General features: G+C 45.4%; 1 protein-coding gene across 4 annotated transcripts in view; it reads left to right on the top strand.

Moving 5' to 3' along the window:
- LOC118374952 (SPRY domain-containing SOCS box protein 4-like) overlaps positions 1-19,310 on the top strand; it is an 81,786-nt gene that overhangs the window by 46,523 nt on the left and 15,953 nt on the right. The window contains exon 1 of one of the 4 annotated variants that reach the window (XM_035761453.2): positions 11,596-11,826. The exons of the other annotated variants lie outside the window; for them this stretch is intronic. The gene's annotated coding sequence lies outside the window, so the exon portion shown is untranslated. Of the gene's footprint in view, positions 1-11,595; positions 11,827-19,310 lie in introns of those variants that run through there. 4 annotated transcript variants of the gene reach the window in all.

Genomic DNA, 19,310 nt, shown 5'->3' with positions numbered 1-19,310 from the left:
CACATCATAAAAAACAGTACGCACTCTTCCAGTGTCTCTCTCACCCCCTGCCTTGCAAAGCACTCAATTATACCATGGGGTATTCCTCCAACACCACCTCGTCCTATCAAGCGGCTAAATTGTGTTCCTAAGTGCATTTGAGCTAAATTGAAGCAGCCTCAATCACAGAGCTGCTATGATTGATTTCCTTTAATTCGAGACGCGATAAAACTGCAAGGTGAGGTCTGTCATTACCTTACCATTACATGCTGTTGGTGAGGTCTGTCATTACCTTACCATTACATGCTGTTGGTGAGGTCTGTGGCGAGTGGTGTTTTCGATAACTAATTGTCATGCAAAACGGCCACGATTGTCATAATTGTCATTTTGGTTTAATTGTTTTTATTTGTATTGTACTGCATTATAATGCTACGACATACGTAATGGTTTACCTATGACTTATCTAATGGTTTAGCTACGACATACAGTTGAAGATGAAGTTTACATACACCTTAGCCAAATACATTTAAACTCAGTTTTTCACAATTCCTGACATTTAATCCTAGTAAAATTCCCTGCCTTAGGTCAATTAGGATCACCACTTTATTTTAAGAATGTGAAATATTAGAATAATAGTAGAGAGGATTTATTTCAGCTTTTATTTCTTTCATCACATTCCCAGTGTGTCAGAATTTTACATACACTCAATTAGTATTTGGCAGCATTGCCTTTTTAAATTGTCAAATGTTTCGGGTAGCCTTCCACAAGCTTCCCACAATGAGTTGGGTGAATGTTGGCACATTCCTCTTGACACAGCCGGTGTAACTGAGTCAGGTTTGTAGGCCTCCTTACTCACACACACCTTTTCAGTTCTGCCCACACATTTTCTATAGGATGGATGTCAGGGCTTTGTGAGGGCCACTCCAATACCTTTACTTTGTTGTCCTTAAGCCATTTTGCCACAAGTTTGGAAGTATGCTCGGGGTCATTGTCCATTTGGAAGACCCATTTGCGACCAAGCTTTAACTTTCTGACTGATTTGGATATATTGAAGAAACATCTGACAATTTCCCCTCCTCATGATGCCATCTATTTTGTGAAGTGCACCAGTCCCTCTTGCAGCAAAGCACCCCCACAACATGATTCTGCCACCCCCGTGCTTCACGGTTGGGATGGTGTTCTTTGGTTTGCAAGCCTCCCCCTTTTTTCCTCCAAACATAACGATGGTCATTATGGCCAAATAGTTATATTTTTGTTTCATCAGACCAGAGGACATCTCTTCAAAAGGTACGGTCTTTGTCCCCATGTGCAATTGCAAACCGTAGTCTGGCTTTTTTTAATGGCGGTTTTGGAGCAGTGGCTTCTTCCTTGCTGAGCGGCCTTCCAGGTTATGTCTATCGGATTTGTTTTACTGTGCATATAAGATACCTTTGTACATGTTTCCTCCAGAATCTTTACAAGGTCCTTTGCTGTTGTTCTGGGATTGATTTGCACTTTTCACACCAAAGTATGTTCATCTCTAGAAGACGATGCGTCTCCTTCCTGAGCGGTATGACGGCTGTGTGGTCCCATGGTGTTTAGTCTTGCGTACTATTGTTTGCACAGCTGAACATGGTACCTTCAGGCATTTTGTTCATCCTTGTCAGCAATTTCCAGACTTGTGGAGGTCTACAATCTTTTTATTACTGGCCCAACACTAACCCTGTGTGCTCGTAAAATGATTACCAACCTTATACACTTCATGTAAAAATAAGAAACTGCTATTGGGTAAACTATAGATACTTGAAAATAAATTTCAAAATAAAATGTATGAAGAGTGTTATGATATTTCTTTTAGTTCACGGTTTTGCCCATAATTGTGGGCAAAGGCAGCCCCCTTGTGGAATCAAAAAAAGCAGCTTCCTATAGTTCTCTCTGTTTTGCCCAGTTGGCACATGTGAGCTTGATGCACCCCAAGCCAAAGCATCATTGGCTTGTTGTAGTGCAAACCTGCTGTTCTTTTGTTTTACTAGTCACTCAGGGACTTACCTAAAGATAATGACTTCCTTGTTTTAGTGTAGAGAGAAACCAGGACCCAAACTAACAAGGAGGAATCTGACCTTTTTTCCACTTTGTGTTTCGCTATAACCTTACTGTCATTCTCCTTTTCGATGCCCATTCAACTCTCATACCGGTCTGTCCACACAAAACGAGTGTTTTGAATGCTGGAGTCAGGGTAACCCCGGTGTGTGTGTGTGTGTGTGTGTGTGTGGTGCTGGGGGAAGAATGGAACAACAAAGACCCATTCTGAAGAAGATTCAGTTAGTGAATGACTGAGAAGTGGAGGGAACAGGTGGTGAATTGTGAAGAAAGAGCTATGAGAGACATCAGTCTCAACTCTAGCCGTTCCAACCTGCTGCCTATCTATCACATCACTATGTGTGTGTTCGTGTGTTTTTGCCTGTGGGCCTGATGAGCTGGGAGAGATGATGACTCTAATCAGTAGATTACTCATGATGATGCTGGACTGGAGGCCTAAGGGAAGGGCACTGTAATCTGCCCAGCACTTCCACTTTGCCGTTTTCCAATATGATGCAAAGTGCCCTCTATAGGTTAAAATCCCTTATCATATGCACTATAGTCTGCCCTGCTATGGAAACATTTGCATGTATTGATCTCGGATGAAGATTAAGATTCCTAAAAGGTTGTTGCTTTTTTTTCTTTCTTAAATCCATTTTCTGCTCATTGATGTCGAGCATCCATTGGATTATTCTCCACAGGAAACTGAGAACAACACTATCTCTTGGAGCACACTGGCACTCCTGGAACTCTTTTCAAGATACAGTGGGCCAAAAAAGTATTGTCAGTCACCAATTGTGCAAGTTCTCCTAAACCCCTACAACTCATCCAGAACGCCGCAGCCCGTCTGGTGTTCAACCTTCCCAAGTTCTCTCACGTCACCCCGCTCCTCCGCTCTCTCCACTGGCTTCCAGTTGAAGCTCGCATCCGCTACAAGACCATGGTGCTTGCCTACGGAGCTGTGAGGGGAACGGCACCTCAGTACCTCCAGGCCCTGATCAGGCCCTACACCCAAACAAGGGCACTGCGTTCATCCACCTCTGGCCTGCTCCCCTCCCTACCACTGAGGAAGTACAGTTCCCGCTCAGCCCAGTCAAAACTGTTCGCTGCTCTGGCTCCCCAATGGTGGAACACACTCCCTCACGACGCCAGGACAGCGGAGTCAATCACCACCTTCCGGAGACACCTGAAACCCCACCTCTTTAAGGAATACGGATAAGTAAAAGATTTAGATGCACTATTGTAAAGTGGCTGTTCCACTGGATGTCATAAGGTGAATGCACCAATTTGTAAGTCGCTCTGGATAAGAGCGTCTGCTAAATGACTTAAATGTAAATGTAAATGTTAAAAAAGATGAGGCCTGTAATGTTCATCATAGGTACACTTCAACTATGCCAGACAAAATTAGTGGAAAAAATCCAGAAAATCACATTGTGTGATTTTTTTAAAATGAATTTATTTGCAAATTATGGTGGAAAATAATGACTTGGTCAATAACAAAAGTTTATCTCAATACCTTGTTATATACCCTTTGCTGGCAATGACAGAGGTCAAATGTTTTCTGTAAGTCTTCACAAGGTTTTCACAGACTGTTGCTGGTATTTTGGCCCATTCCTCCGTGCAGATCTCCTTTAGAGCAGTGATGTTTTGGGGCTGTTGCTGGGCAACACGGACTTTCAACTTCCTCCAAAGATTTTCTATGGGGTCGAGATCTGGAGACTGGCTAGGCTACTCCAGGACCTTGAAATGCTTCTTACAAAGCCACTCCTTCGTTGCCCGGGCGGTGTGTTTGGGAACATTATCATGCTGAAAGACCCAGCCACGTTTCATCTTCAATGCCCTTGCCGATGGAAGGAGGTTTTCATTCAAAATCTCACGATACATGGCCCCATTCATTATTTTCTTTACACAGATCGTCGTCCTGGTCCCTTTGCAGAAAAACAGCCCCAAAGTATGATGTTTCCACCCCCATGCTTCACAGTAGGTATGGTGTTCTTTGGATGCAACTCAGCATTCTTTGTCCTCCAAACACGACGAGTTGAGTTTTTACCAAAACTTTCTATTTTGGTTTCATCTGACCATATGACATTCTCCCAATCTTCTTCTGGATCATCCAAATGCTCTCTAGCAAACTTCAGACGGGCCTGGACATGTACTGGCTTAAGCAGGGGGACACGTCTGGCACTGCAGGATTTGAGTCCCTGGCGGCGTAGTGTGTTACTGATGGTAGGCTTTGTTACTTTGGTCCCAGCTCTCTGCAGGTCATTCACTAGGTCCCCCCGTGTGGTTCTGAGATTTTTGCTCACCGTTCTTGTGATCATTTTGACCCCACGGGTTGAGATCTTGCGTGGAGCCCCAGATCGAGGGAGATTATCAGTGGTCTTGTATGTCTTCCATTTCCTAATAATTGCTCCCACAGTTGATTTCTTCAAACCAAGCTGCTTACCTATTGCAGATTCAGTCTTCCCAGCCTGGTGCAGGTCTACAATTTTGTTTCTGATGTCCTTTGACAGCTCTTTGGTCTTGGCCATAGTGGAGTTTGGAGTGTGACTGTTTGAGGTTGTGGACAGGTGCCATTAATACAGGTAACAAGTGGAGGACAGAGGAGCCTCTTAAAGAAGTTACAGGTCTGTGAGAGCCAGAAATCTTGCTTGTTTGTAGGTGACCACATACTTATTTTCCACCATAATTTGCAAATAAATTCATTAAAAATCCTCCAATGTAATTTTCAGGATTTTTTTTCTAATTTTGTCTGTCATAGTTTTATGTGTACCTATGATAAATTCCAGGCCTCATCTTTTTAAGTGAGAGAACTTGCACAATTGGTGGCTGACTAAATACTTTTTTGCCCCACTGTACCTTTTTGTGTAGTGAAAAGGATGCTGCTGCTATTCAGCTGTGCTGTCTGACTGTTAACAAGCCTCTGCTTATACAATCTTCCCTTTACAGTCTATGGAACTGCAGCTTTTCAGCAGCAGCCAATAGACATCACACCCTTCCCCTTCTCCCACTGCTTTCACTGAAGTTTTTATTTAGCGCCTTAGCTACCAAACGGTCTTTTCTCCAATCCTCATTTAGCTTAATTGCTGCTGAGCCCCGGCCTAGCAAGATAGACAGGGAGATTGTGAGGGAGAGGTGAAGGTAGCTGTAATGAGAAAGATAGACAGGGAGATTGTGAGGGAGAGGTGAAGGTAGCTGTAATGAGAAAGATAGACAGGGAGATTGTGAGGGAGAGGTGAAGGTAGCTGTAATGAGAAAGATAGACAGGGAGATTGTGAGGGAGAGGTGAAGGTGGCTGTAATGAGAAAGATAGACAGGGAGATTGTGAGGGAGAGGTGAAGGTGGCTGTAATGAGAAAGATAGACAGGGAGATTGTGAGGGAGAGGTGAAGGTAGCTGTAATGAGAAAGATAGACAGGGAGATTGTGAGGGAGAGGTGAAGGTAGCTGTAATGAGAAAGATAGACAGGGAGATTGTGAGGGAGAGGTGAAGGTAGCTGTAATGAGAAAGATAGACAGGGAGATTGTGAGGGGGAGAGGTGAAGGTGGCTGTAATGAGAAAGATAGACAGGGAGATTGAGGGAGAGGTGAAGGTGGCTGTAATGAGAAAGATAGACAGGGAGATTGTGAGGGAGAGGTGAAGGTAGCTGTAATGAGAAAGATAGACAGGGAGATTGTGAGGGAGAGGTGAAGGTAGCTGTAATGAGAAAGATAGACAGGGAGATTGTGAGGGAGAGGTGAAGGTAGCTGTAATGAGAAAGATAGACAGGGAGATTGTGAGGGAGAGGTGAAGGTAGCTGTAATGAGAAAGATAGACAGGGAGATTGTGAGGGAGAGGTGAAGGTAGCTGTAATGAGTAAGGCGTGATGTGTTAATCAGGCCTGACGTCTCTCATCCCCTCTAATCTCATCAAGTGGTAGAGAGCTCCCAGTTCCGCCCAGCAACATCTGTGGACTCAAAATGGGGCGTTTATCCACCTGTAAACCAGGTTTCCACCTCGTGAAACCGGAGGCTGCAGCACTTTACACAGCAGATGGATGTGGTTTTGGCTGGGTAGTCTCATCTCCAGTGGTTCACCAGGTGGTTGAGGATTGAAGTTACTGCTGGTTTGGTGTTATTTTGGAGTTAAGTGTGTGTTTTGGGTCTAGTTTGGTGGAAGCAGCAGGGGCACCGTGAGAATAGGTTCGTTGTCTGGATAGTGTGTGTGTGGAGGCTGGGAATTATTCCGTGCACGAGAGACCTTGTGATTAGAGGCTGTTTTCCTTAGGCTGAGAAATGTACTACAGTGACGCAGCCCACGGAGTCGTTTCATCAATTCCGCCCCAGCATAATGGCCAATTTAGCCATCAAACGACAGGCGGTGCAGCACTACACGCCTGGTTAATGTTTGAAGAGGAGGCGCCTGAACATTTGATGAACATTAAGATTGCAATGCCCCATATGGTTTCTCTCTCTCTATACCTCCCTCCTCCTTCGCTGTCCTTTCTCTCTGACTTACCTTCCCTCTAGTTGATTGGTATTGAGCTATTCCCACTTGGTACAGAATGTCTCCCTGTGTTATGTCACCTGCTTGCCTCGTGTCTGCTGTAGGCAGGTCCACATTGGTTATGTAATGATTAGAGCCTTCAGTCCTGTGATCTTGGCTAAGGTTTGAGGGAATGTCCCGTGCTGAAGCCTATTAAAGTAGCTGTACTGCACATCCAGGTTACTAAAGTTCCTTGCCCTCAACTTTACTAGGTCACTGTTTGACTCTGAATTCCCCTACACTAAACTTTAGTACACTTACATTTGAGTGTCCTTTCAACTCCCAAGGCGCCTGCCTTATTCAACGTCACTGTCTAGGCCGGTGTCCTGTCTTATTCTACTGGTTGTCTCATGGGGCTCACGAGTGGCGCAGCATCTCGGTGTAGAGTCGTCACTACAATCCCTGGTTCGAATCCAGGCTATCACATCTGGCCGTAATTGGGAGTCCCATAAGGCGGCGCACAATTGGATCAGCGTCGTCTGATTTTGGCCAGGGTAGGCCATCATTGTAAATAAGAATTTGTTCTCAAGTGACTTGCCTAGTTATATACATGTTAAATAAAGTAAAAAATCTGATCCTCTCCTCCAATCCACTTTAAAGAGAGAGGTGAGGAAACACGGACGAAAGAAGCAAGGATTCGACTGCTAGTGATGTTTCCAGACACGGTCGAATATGTACTGTCCTGATTCTATCTGCTGTCTCGCTGGCCCCCTTCTGTTTCTCCTCAGGAAGTAGGCAGGCCACAGTAAGGTGATTGACCTGTGACCTTTGGACTTGGTGATTTGGTTGTTCGCTGCGGACTCCAGATCTCAGATGAATTAACAGGTGAACTCGCATACAACCAGCAGAACACTAGTCTACTAATAATTTGCTCCTTACAGTTGATGGACCCAATTCAACTCCTTCATTGGACATTGACTGCATTCCAGAACCATTCAAAGTGTAAAACGGGCACAAAACAAGAGTGGACTTTGATTACGCATGCTATAAAAACACTACACCTTCCAACAAAAGCAGCAGAGATGAGGTGCTGTTGTTTTATTCAGAGATACTAATAAAAGATCCTGTACATGCCATGATGCCAAATGTTGCTGAGTGCTTTTGATTGTTCATTCCTATTGATGGATTCACCCATGTGCTATTTAATAGATTGTTCCCATTTCTATGACCCAGGGGCCAGGGTGAGGAACCTGATCAGAGCTGTTTGGGCTTACTTAACTGCTGGCCCAGGTAACCAGAGCCTTCAGCCTGGGTACTTATTAATATTTGAACAGGGTCCAGCCCAATCAGCTGAAATGCTCTGTAAACATGGAGAGACCGATTTTGGGTTTTAAGTACCACAGTGACAATACAGTGAGCGCTAGGCTAATTCGCTATACGTCGTCACCCCATTATGAATTACATTCTAGAGCATGATTTATCAATGTACCCCAAGCCCTTTATAAAATGTATAGGAGGTTCTGGCTTCATACACTAGTTCGACCCACGTGGAGCATCAACATGCCACGGTCGGTTCCCAAGCGCTACCCAAACCTGTTTTTCTGGCCTTTTTTGTTGTTGCCTGTATGGTGATGTGATGACAAGTATCATTGTCTGTAATTTATCCATTGATATGCCTAACTGTTGGCTGATAGGAGGGATTTTATGAGAGGAGTTGTGAAAGAGTCATCAACAATTGTCACATGCGCCGAATACAACCGGTACTGTGAAATGCTTACTTACAAGCTCTTAACCAAAAATGCAGTTCTAGAAATGGAGTTAAGAAAATATTTACTTAAATAAACAACATTTTAAAAGTAAAATAACAATAAAAAGTACCAGTCAAAAGTTGACACACCCACTCATTACAGGGTTTTCTTTGTTTTTACTATTATATACGTTGTAGAGTAGTAGTGAAGGCATCAAAACTATTAAATAACACACGTTTCATGTAGTAACCAAAAAAGTGTTAAACAAATACAAATATATTCGAGATTCTTCAAAGTAGCCACCCTTTGCCTTGATGACCCCAAGTTACCTCTGCTGCAGAGGACAAGTTCATAAGTTACCAGCCCCAGAAATTGCAGCCCAATTAAATGCTTCACATAGTTGAAGTAACAGACACATCTCAACATCAACTGTTCAGAGGAGACTGCATGAATCAGACCTTCATGGTCGAAAGGCTGCAAAGAAACTACTACTAAAGGACACCAATAAGAGGAGACTTGCTTGGGCGAAGAAACTCGAGCAATGAACATTAGACCGGTGGAAGTCTGTCCTTTGGATATTTTTGGTTCCAACCACAGTGTCTTTGAGACGCAGAGTAGGTGAACAGATGATCTTCACGTGTGGTTCTCACCGTGAAGCATGGAGGAGGATGTGTGGGTGTGCTTTGCTGGTGACACTGTCTGTGATTTATTTAATCGGCATGGCTGCCACAGCATTCTGCAGCGATAGGCCAGTCCAAATAGGTGAAAACCAGATGAGGTATCATTTGTTTTTCAACAGGATAATGATCTAACACACCTCCAGGCTGTGTAAGGGTTATTTCACCAAGAAGGAGAGTGATGGAGTGCTACATCAGATGACCTGGCCTCCACAATCACCCGACCTCAACCCAATTGAGATGGTTTGGGAGGAGTTGGACCACAGAGTGAAATGTAAAGCAGACAACAACTGCTCAGCATATGTGGGAACTCATTCAAGAGCATTCCAGATGAAGCTGGTTGAGAGAATGCCAAGAGTGTGCACAGCTGTCAAGGCAAAGGGTGGCTACTTTGAAGAATCTAAAATCCAAAATGTATTTTGATTTGTTTAACAATTTGTTTGGTTACTACATGATTCCATATGTTTCATAGATTGAATGTCTTCACAATTTTTCTACAATGTAGAAAATAGTAAAAAAATAAAATAAACAACTTGAATGAGTAGGTGTGTCTGAACTTTGACTGGTACTATATGTCCTGCCCTGCTCACCTTGACTAACCTTCATGAATAGCTCCTGTCAGAATGTGTCTTGTTTGGTTGTGAGTGTGTGTACTCAACCCAGTGGATTATGCCTCCAGAATACACCTTGTGCGTACAGTAAAATGACTCCTGCCAAGTCTGACTGGACTTTGAACGAGCGGCTTTGTCTGTATTGGGGCCAGATCTCAACTTCACTATCTGGATCCAACTAGTGGCAATGCACGTACTGGCCCCCAGAGCAGTGCTAAGGTATGATGCCAGCTATTCTGTTATCCAGCTCTATACTGGCCATTCTGCTCTTGGCTGGGTGCATATCTGGAGGAGCTGGATTACTGAAGCAGTGGGTTAGGGGGTGATATTGCGCTCTTCAGTCTCCTTTGTGTATGAGACGGGAATTGATTTGGACAAATGGCTGCTCATTTACCAGCCCTGGCTGGCCAACCCCCTTTGATCTTTGTTGTAAAGTGATTCATCTTCACTGTCTGTCGGTCTGTATTTAAGAGGAGATAAAAGTAGCACTACTCTTTCAAGATGGCTGTTTGTGATGCGGTGTTGTGAAGGAGATACTCTTTTATAGCAAGTTTTTTATGAAGTATGTGCACGCACACAGTCTGATCTGTAATCTATTTCTACCATTCCTCTTCCTCTGTTGCTCTTTGACTGCTTTCTCTTTCATCTCCCAACCTTTCCCCCCCTCCCCCACTCTGCCTTCCTTGTCTTTAGACATCCTTTTTTCCTCTCCTTACTCTCTGATCTCTCGCATGATTGCCTTTTCTACTCGCTTCCTGGTGATGGAGTGAATGGAACCTCCAGTAGTAAAACTTATCTCTTTTGTCTCACTCCACCTCCAAATTTCTCTCCCTCTTTCTCTTAATTTCAGTGAATCGTGCTGCCTTCTCTGTAAGGGACTGTGCTTTTGACAGTTGTGAAGCAAAGGTTGTAGCTAGCTAGTTGACTGACGTTTGTGGTGAGGGTTGAAATTGACCGGAATGTAAAAACAGTGGCAGTGGCATTGAAAGAGTTTCCAGCCTGTGCTCGGTGCTGTGCTCGGTGCTGTCCTGCTCTGCTCAGACGAGGGGAGGTCTTCTGTCTAACACAGAGGTCATACACACACAGAGCTGCTGTCACTCAAAAGGAGCCTATGTCAAAACAAAGCAGAAACAACCGGTTATAGTGTCCTAATGTGCGCTCTCTTACGCAAACTTTTTTTAAATACAGAATGCATTCTAATGTATTAGCAGGTGGTCTTAGAATCTCCCTCTGTGTGTGTGGTATAGAGACTTGACTGGACTCTACAGCTTGTGATTTAAGCCACTCCAGATTGAGGAAAGGGCATGGTGAGAGGAATGCCGCTCTGAAGTGTGGGTAGGAGCAGATATGGTGGGAAGGCTTTCTTGTCTCTCAGGGGAGAAACATGAGAGGGAAAGGGGGATGGATAGGCACTGAGAAGGCTAGAGAAGAGGCGGGCATGGTTGCAAAGCTGAATAGTGAGAAGGTTAGGTGGGAGAGGGCTGGCATGTTGTTGATATGAACAAGTATGTCATGTTCTCTCCATACTTGTAAGGTTATGTGTCTGTGAGAGGAGGAGTAACATGATACAGCTCCCACCATCATTGAGCCCTCCCTCTTTCTCCCTTAGTTTCCCTCTATTCAGTCTCTCCTACTGAAGGAACACTACAGAGCATTCTCTCTTTCCCTCACTCCTAATGAGGCTGCCTTCGCAGCAACCAGCAAAGTACAGTCCAGCCAAAGTTGCTTTCCGCTCTGAGTTCTGGAAGGTTTGGTCAGTGGCATGTCCACAGAACCTTTACCCAAAAACAACTGCTCTGATTCTCTACTCTCTATTCACTTCTCATTTTTAATCGTCCTCAGGACTGGCCTATTGCATCAGTCACTTAGTCAGTGAGGGACTGTTTACCAGTCTCTTTGTTCTCTTTCCTGCTCTTTTGCTTTGTTCCATTGCTCCACTTGAAGCACAGAGCGAAAGAGAGACTGGGGTGTTTTCTAATATTTGGGAAAGACATTCTGTGGCCTTATGCTTAGCCACCTCCCTCGCTCATTCCCCCCCTTTCCCCTTGCTGTGGCTGTTTTCCTGTCGTAGCTGGGAACTGACTGAGGCAAGACTGTTTTCCTGTTGTGGTGTCACTTACTGACATTTCTATTCTATTTCTCGCTTTCTGTATTTCTCTCTCAATCCACTATTCTGGCCACAGTTGGACAAGGCTTTTAGGATTTCCTCTCCTCTAGTGTTTGCGTACACATTGCCTTGAGTCGTGAGAAATCTAATTGCTGACACCAGCTTGACCTTGGATATCGCATGGTAAGAAGTTTCTCTCATTCTGTTTCTTTCTCCATGTTGGCGCTTGCTCTCCCTCACTCGCTCTCCTTGTCTTTCTCTGTCTCGCTTTGTCTCTAGCTCTGTGTGTGGCACAGTTGTGTTCAAGCAAGGTTGTGCTAGCATGTTATAGGGACTCAGTATGGGAAATATAAAATGAAGGGAGCTGTGTGGTACTCTAGCATTCCACAGCTGTTTGGCACACAGAGAGCAAGAGAAGCCATTTCCTGTAGGTTTGGGGTTACAAGTCTGGAGAGTAGGAGTACTGTCTTCTCTGTCCTGTGAGATGACGTGCGCTGCTTTTTTAACAGTAAGCAGTAAAGCACACTCATTATCAGGATGTTATGCTCCGTCTTGAAGTATTGGATTTCACCTTGGCTCTCACACTGTAACAGTATCTTATGGTTTGTTGTCGTACTTGCCCTATGGTAGTGGAGTATTATTCAGTCTCACAGTAAATCCCTCAGTGTTGTATTTTTAAGTTCCTGTCAGAGCAAGTAATATTTGTGTTAGGTCGAGTGTGCACGACTAGTGATGTGCTCACCCTATCACTAACGCAGTTCGTTCACACCTCGGTGTGTGTCCGCTAGTCCTGGCTCAGATGGACTGGATCACTAAAATAGCTCAAACTCTGCCCACCTTTTGTGTGACATTGGAGTTATCCTCAGAATCTCACATTAATAAGTGTAACCCCTCATCTTCCAATCCGCCCACATATCACAGGTGTTTTCCCCTCTGCTCAATAGTCATTTCTAGAGGTTTTTCTCCAGTGGCGTTGTATTGATCCCCGGCCAGCCAATGGCCCACGACACAGACAACAACACAATACAATGGGAAACCATTTACTCTTGAGTTAGGACTGTGTGACAGTTATCTGCTGCTCCACAAAGCACATGAGATGGAGGGGAGGAACAGGGGAGGGAGGGAGGCACAACAAACAATCTTGGCGCCAAGGGATAGCACGTGGCTGAGAGAAAGGCGTGCGAAGGGGACAGATATGATAGGATGTATGGGAACAAAGGGTTGCTAGCAAAGACATGCACGGTTTTAAATCCACTTAGAATCAGATAATCTGCTATTTATTAGCTCTATAACTCAGATGGTGTGCATGTGGAAAACTGCATGTCTGCATGTGTCGGTTCATAGCTGCTGTCACTCGTTTGATCTTGTCTGCTATAATGCGCCTGCAAGGCATGTATGAGTCTCTGTGTGGCCTTGTATTGTCCTGCCAGTCTCTGTATTTGCTATGCTAACAACGACACTGCCAACGCCAGCCAGCTCTTCTCACCTATACTAACAGAGGAGAGGTGTACCAGAATAACTAGTGATGTTCATATTCCTCTGATTTCTCTACTTTGCTCATCATCCCTGCCTCCTGTACCTATCTCTTCCCCCTTCCTGTAATCTCCCTCTCGCCTCTGTTCATCACTCCAGATTTCCTCCATTTAAGGTATGGACACTTCAAATTAAATCAAATGTTATTAGTCACATGCGACAAATACAACAGGTGTAGACTTTACAGTGAAATGCTTACTTACGAGCACCTAACCAACAATGCAGTTGAAATAAAAGTAACGAGTAATTAAAGAGCAGCAGTAAAATAACAATAGAGAGACTATAGACGGGGGGTACCGGTACAGAGTCAATGTGCGGGGGCACCTGTTGAGGTAATATGTACATGTAAGTAGAGTTATTAAAGTGACTATGCATAGATGATACGAGTAGCAGCTGTGTTAAAGGAGGGGGGTACAATGCAAATAGTCTGGGTAGCCATTTGATTAGATGTTCAGGAGTCTTATGTCTTGGGGGTGGAAGCTGTTTAGAAGCCTCTTGGACCTAGACGTGGCACTCCGGTACCGCTTGCCATACGGTAACAGTCTATGACTAGGGTGGCTGGAGTCTTTGACAATTTTTAGGTCCTTCCTCTGACACTGCCTGGTATAGAGGTCTTGGATGGCAGGAAGCTTGGCCCTGGTGATGTACTGGGCCATACGCACTACACTCTGTAGTGCCTTGCGGTCGGAGGCCGAGCAGTTGCCATTCCAGGCATTGATGCATCCAGTCAGGATGCTCTCGATAGTGCAGCTGTAGAACCTTTTTGAGGATCTGAGGACCTATGCCATATCCTTTCAGTCTCCTGAGGGGGAATGGGTTTTGTTGTGCTCGCTTCACAACTGTCTTGGTGTGCCTGGACCATGTTAGTTAGTTTGTTGGTGATGTGGACACCAAGGAACTTGAAGCTCTCAACCAGCTCCACTACAGCCACGTCGATGAGAATGGTGGTGTGCTTGGTCCTCTTTTTCCTGTAGTCCACAATCATCTCCTTTGTCTTGATCATGTTGAGGGAGAGGTTGTTATCCTGGCACCATGCAGCCAGTCTCGTCGTTGTCGGTGAGTGAACAGGGAGTACAGGAGGGGACTGAGCACGCACCCCTGAGTGGCCCCTGTGAGGATCCCTGGGAGGATCAGCGTGGCAGATGTGTTGTTACCTACCCTTATCACCTGGGGGCGGCCTGTTGGGATGTCCAGGATCCAGTTGCAGAGGGAGGCGTTTAGCCCCAGAGTCCTTAGCTTATTGATGAGCTTTGACGGCACTATATTGTTGACCGCTGAGCTAAGGCCAATGAATAGCATTCTCATTGAGGGGTTCCATTTGTCTAGGTGGGAAAGGGCAGTGTGGAGTACAATAGAGATTGCATGATCTGTTAGGGCGGTATGTAAATTGGAGTGGGCCTAAGGTTTCTGGAATAATGGTGACGTGAGCCATGACCAGTCTTTCAAAGCACTTCATGGCTACAGACGTGAGTGCTACGGGTCAGTAGTCATTCAGGCAGGTTACCTTAGTGTTCTTGGGCACAGGGACTATGGCGGTCTCCTTAAAACATGTTGGTGTTATAGACTTGGACAGGGAGAGGTTTAAAATGTCAGTGAAGATGCTTGCCAGTTGGTCAGCGCATGCTCACAGTACACATCCTGGTAATCAGTCTGGCCTTGTGAATGTTGACCTGTTTACAGGTCTTACTCATATCGGTTGCAGAGAACGTGATCACACAATCTTCTGGAACAGCTGGTGCTCTCATGCATGTTTCAGTGTTACTTGCCTCGAAGCGAACATAGAAGTAGTTTAGCTCGTCTGATAGGCTCGTGTCACTGGGCAGTTCTCGCCTGTGCTTCCCTTTTGTAGTCTGTAATGGTTTGCAAGCCCTTCCACGTCCGACGAGCGCCAGAGCCGGTGTAGTACAATTCGATCTTAGTCCTGTATTGATGCTTTGCCCGTTTGATGGTTCATCAGAGGGCATAGCAAGATTTCTCATTGGCTTCCAGGTTATAGTCCCACTCACGCAGGTGTTGCCTGTAATCCATGGCTTCTGGTTGGGGTATGTACGTACGGTCACTGGGGATGACGTCATCGATGCACTTATTGATGAAGCCAAACACTGATGTGGTGTACTCTTCAATGACATCAAAGAAATACTGGGACATATTCCAGCCTGTACTAGCAAAACAGACCTGTCGCTTTTCATCTGACCACTTTTCTTATTGATAAAGTCACTGGTGCTTCCTGCTTTTAATTTCTTGCCTGTATGTCGGAATCAGGATAGATTTATGGTCAGATTTGCCAAATAGGGGATGAGGGAGCTGTATGCGTTGTATGCGTCTCTATGTGTGGAGTAAAGGTGGTCCAGTGATTTAATTTAATTTTTTTATTTTTTTTACAAATGTTTCTCTTTAGTTGCACATCTTAACATGCTGATAGAAATTTGGTAAGATGGATTTATGTTTCCCTGTATTAAAGTCCTCGGCTACTAAGAGCGCCGCCTCTGGGTGAGCGTTTTCTTGTTGGCTTATAGTGGAATACAGCTCATTCAGTGCGGTCGAAGTGCCAGCATCAGTCTGTGGTGGTATGTAGACAGTTACGAAAAATGCAGATGAAAACTCTCTAGGTAGATAGTGTGGTCTACAGCTTATCATTAAAAACTCTACCTTAGGTGAGCAAAACTTTGAGACTTTCTTAGATATCGTGCACCAGCTGTTATTTACAAAAATACATAGTATTCTGCCCTTTGTCTTACCAGACGCCTCTGTTCTGTCCTGCCGATACAGCGTATAACTAGCCATCTGTATGTTGATATTGTCTTCGTTCAGCCAGGACCCCGTGAAGTATAAGTTATTCATTTGGAATGTCCCGTTGGTAGTTTAATCTTCCGCGTAGGTCATCGATTTTATTTTCCAAAGATTGCACGTTTGCGTGGGGTTTATTCAATCGCCTACGAATTCTCAGAAGGCAGCCCGCCCTCTGGCCCCCTTTTCTCCTCCTCCTCATGCAAATGACGGGATCTGGGCCTGTTCCCAGGAAAGCAGTATATCATTGACGTTGTGGTGCTCGTCGGACTCTGCCAGTCCGTGGTGAATAATTGCAGTTTGGATGTCCAGAAGTTATTTTCGGTCTTAAGAGACGGTAGCAGCAACATTATGTACAAAATAAGTTACAAAATATGTTAGAAGCAACGCAAAAAAACACAATTCATTAGGAATACGTAAAACGTCAGCCTTGTTCTCCGGCGTCATCTTGCAGACTTAGCACCTCTGTTCAAAGTGCCAGCCGTAATTTATAAACAGATTTCTACATGTAGAATCACACGAAAATATTGGCAGTCAGACGCCCACCGGTGGGTGGTCCCTAAAACTAATGTTGAACGATCGGCAAATGAGCGGCAGATTTACATTTGTTGTAGTGGGTACACTCTCACACCCATCTCCTCCCTTGCACCCATCTCCTATCCTCCACAGCTCAAACTATATTGAAGAGGACAGAGGCCCAGATTAGTATAAAACACCAGATGGTTTGGTGTGTGTGCCTTCACACACTGGCCACATGGGTCAAGAGAACACTCACAACACGCATACAGAGAGACATTACTTCATTCACAGGATGGAGAGACCGACACACACCAGCAGCACATAGGCTCAGAAGTGTTGTGCACGCGCGTTGCTAATGCTATTGACATGTGACTGCAGACATCTTGGTAATGAAGTTGAGATCAGCAGGAGAGAATGTCACTCCTTTTCCATTCAATGTTTGTCATCTAATTGTCTGCCTTGATGTTTCTCCCCTCAGGGGTCATAAGATGAAGAGTAGCTTCCCTCAGACAAGACAAGCCACTTAACCCGTCTTTAGCACTATCTCCGTCAGCAAGTGTCTGCATGTCATACAACAGTGTGATCAGTGAGTCTCAGTGGGCCTCATTGCGTTATGCCTTGTGGTAAATAGGACCCTTCATTCCAGCACAAATGGCACCATGAGTCATTTATAAACTTATAAATGAATTAATATGTAATCAAATCACATATTATTGGTCACATACACGTGTTTAGCAGATGTTATTGCGGATGTGGCGAAATGCTTGTGTTTCTGGTGCCAACAGTGCAGTAATATCTAACAAGTATTGTCTAACAATTTCACAATGTATACAAATCTAATGTAAATGGAAGACGTAGCTTTAATTTGTATAGAGGGAGACTGCAATGCAAATGAGGTTTGAAACACACTGGCACATGTGTATTGCTTCGCACAGACAGTAGTTTCAGTGTTTGTTATGTGGTTATTAAATTCTGGACCTGCCTCGCCTCCTCTGCCTCGCCTCCTCTGCCTCGCCTCCTCTGCCTCGCCTCCTCTGCCTCGCCTCCTCTGCCCCGCCTCCTCTGCCCCGCCTCCTCTGCCTCGCCTCCTCTGCCTCGCCTCCTCTGCCTCGCCTCCTCTGCCTCGCCTCCTCTGCCTCGCCTCCTCTGCCCCGCCTCCTCTGCCCCGCCTCCTCTGCCCCGCCTCCTCTGCCCCGCCTCCTCTGCCCCGCCTCCTCTGCCCCGCCTCCTCTGCCCCGCCTCCTCTGCCCCGCCTCCTCTGCCTCGCCTCCTCTGCCTCGCCTCCTCTGCCCCGCCTCCTCTGCCCCGCCTCCTCTGTCTCCCCCTGGTGTTTGGGTTGAATGTGACCGCTTCCTGCCATTGTGTCCCAGCAGCAGCTCAGCTCTCTCAGGGAGTTGCATGTTGCCAGTTAAGTGTTCTCTCTCTCTCTCTCTGTTCTCTATAAGTGGAGTGGGTCTCTTTCCTCAAACAGGGAGGGAGTATTTGAAACGGGACATTTTGGAACAGGTGGAAACAGATGGAAGTCGGTGGGTTTTTGGGAAATGTAGTGGCAGGGTGAATGTGCCAGAGATAGTTATGTAAAATCTGTGGCACGGTAACTGACTGTTTTGACATCTTTGTGGAATGATTTGCCAAATCTATTTGGTCTTGTTTAGTCTCCCCCCAGAGGAATGTTAGTATTCCATCTAGAATATCCTTCATTTCTAAGAACACACAAAGGCCTTTTCATTGTATGCATGTGAGTGACCCCACGTTTGTCATGGTGAGTTTTGTTATACAGTGTTTGGTCTTCTCTGTTCAGTATCTGGTAAGTGTGTGGTTGAGTGACTACGTGTCTGGAGTGGTGGGGCAGTCTCCTCTTGTTTGGTGTGTAGTTTGAACGTTCATGTCTGGTGCCCATTTTGTTGATCCCTGCCTACAGACAGAAACTAAAACAAGAGGTTCCCACGCTGAGGTCTGTCCAACGCTGGTCCGACCAAGCTGACTCCACACTCCAAGACTGTTTCCATCACGTGGACTGGGATATGTTTCGTATTGCGTCAGATAACAATATTGACGAATACGCTGATTCGGTGTGCAAGTTCATTAGAACGTGCGTTGAAGATGTCGTTCCCATAGCAACGATTAAAACATTCCCTAATCAGAAACCGTGGATTGATGGCAGCATTCGCGTGAAACTGAAAGCGCAAACCACTGCTTTTAATCAGGGCAAGGTGTCTGGTTACATGACCGAATACAAACAGTGCAGCTATTCCCTCCGCAAGGCTATCAAACAAGCTAAGCGTCAGTACAGAGACAAAGTAGAATCTCGCACGGGTCTACAGTCAATCATGGACTACAAGAAGAAATCCAGCCCAGTCACGGACCAGGATGTCTTGCTCCCAGGCAGACTAAATAACTTTTTTGCCCGCTTTGAGGACAATACAGTGCCACTGACACGGCCTGCAACGAAAACATGCGGTCTCTCCTTCACTGCAGCCGAGGTGAGTAAGACATTTAAACGTGTTAACCTTCGCAAGGCTGCAGGCCCAGACGGCATCCCCAGCCGCGCCCTCAGAGCATGCGCAGACCAGCTGGCCGGTGTGTTTACGGACATATTCAATCAATCCCTATACCAGTCTGCTGTTCCCACATGCTTCAAGAGGGCCACCATTGTTCCTGTTCCCAAGAAAGCTAAGGTAACTGAGCTAAACGACTACCGCCCGTAGCACTCACTTCCGTCATCATGAAGTGCTTTGAGAGACTAGTCAAGGACCATATCACCTCCACCCTACCTGACACCCTAGACCCACTCCAATTTGCTTACCGCCCAAATAGGTATATTTGTG

Source organism: Oncorhynchus keta, chromosome 18 (genome assembly GCF_023373465.1).
Source record: "Oncorhynchus keta strain PuntledgeMale-10-30-2019 chromosome 18, Oket_V2, whole genome shotgun sequence".
In the NCBI taxonomy this organism is placed as follows: Eukaryota; Metazoa; Chordata; class Actinopteri; order Salmoniformes; family Salmonidae; genus Oncorhynchus; species Oncorhynchus keta.
Note: the sequence above shows the minus strand (reverse complement) of the source record. Positions and strands in the feature narration are given on the sequence as shown.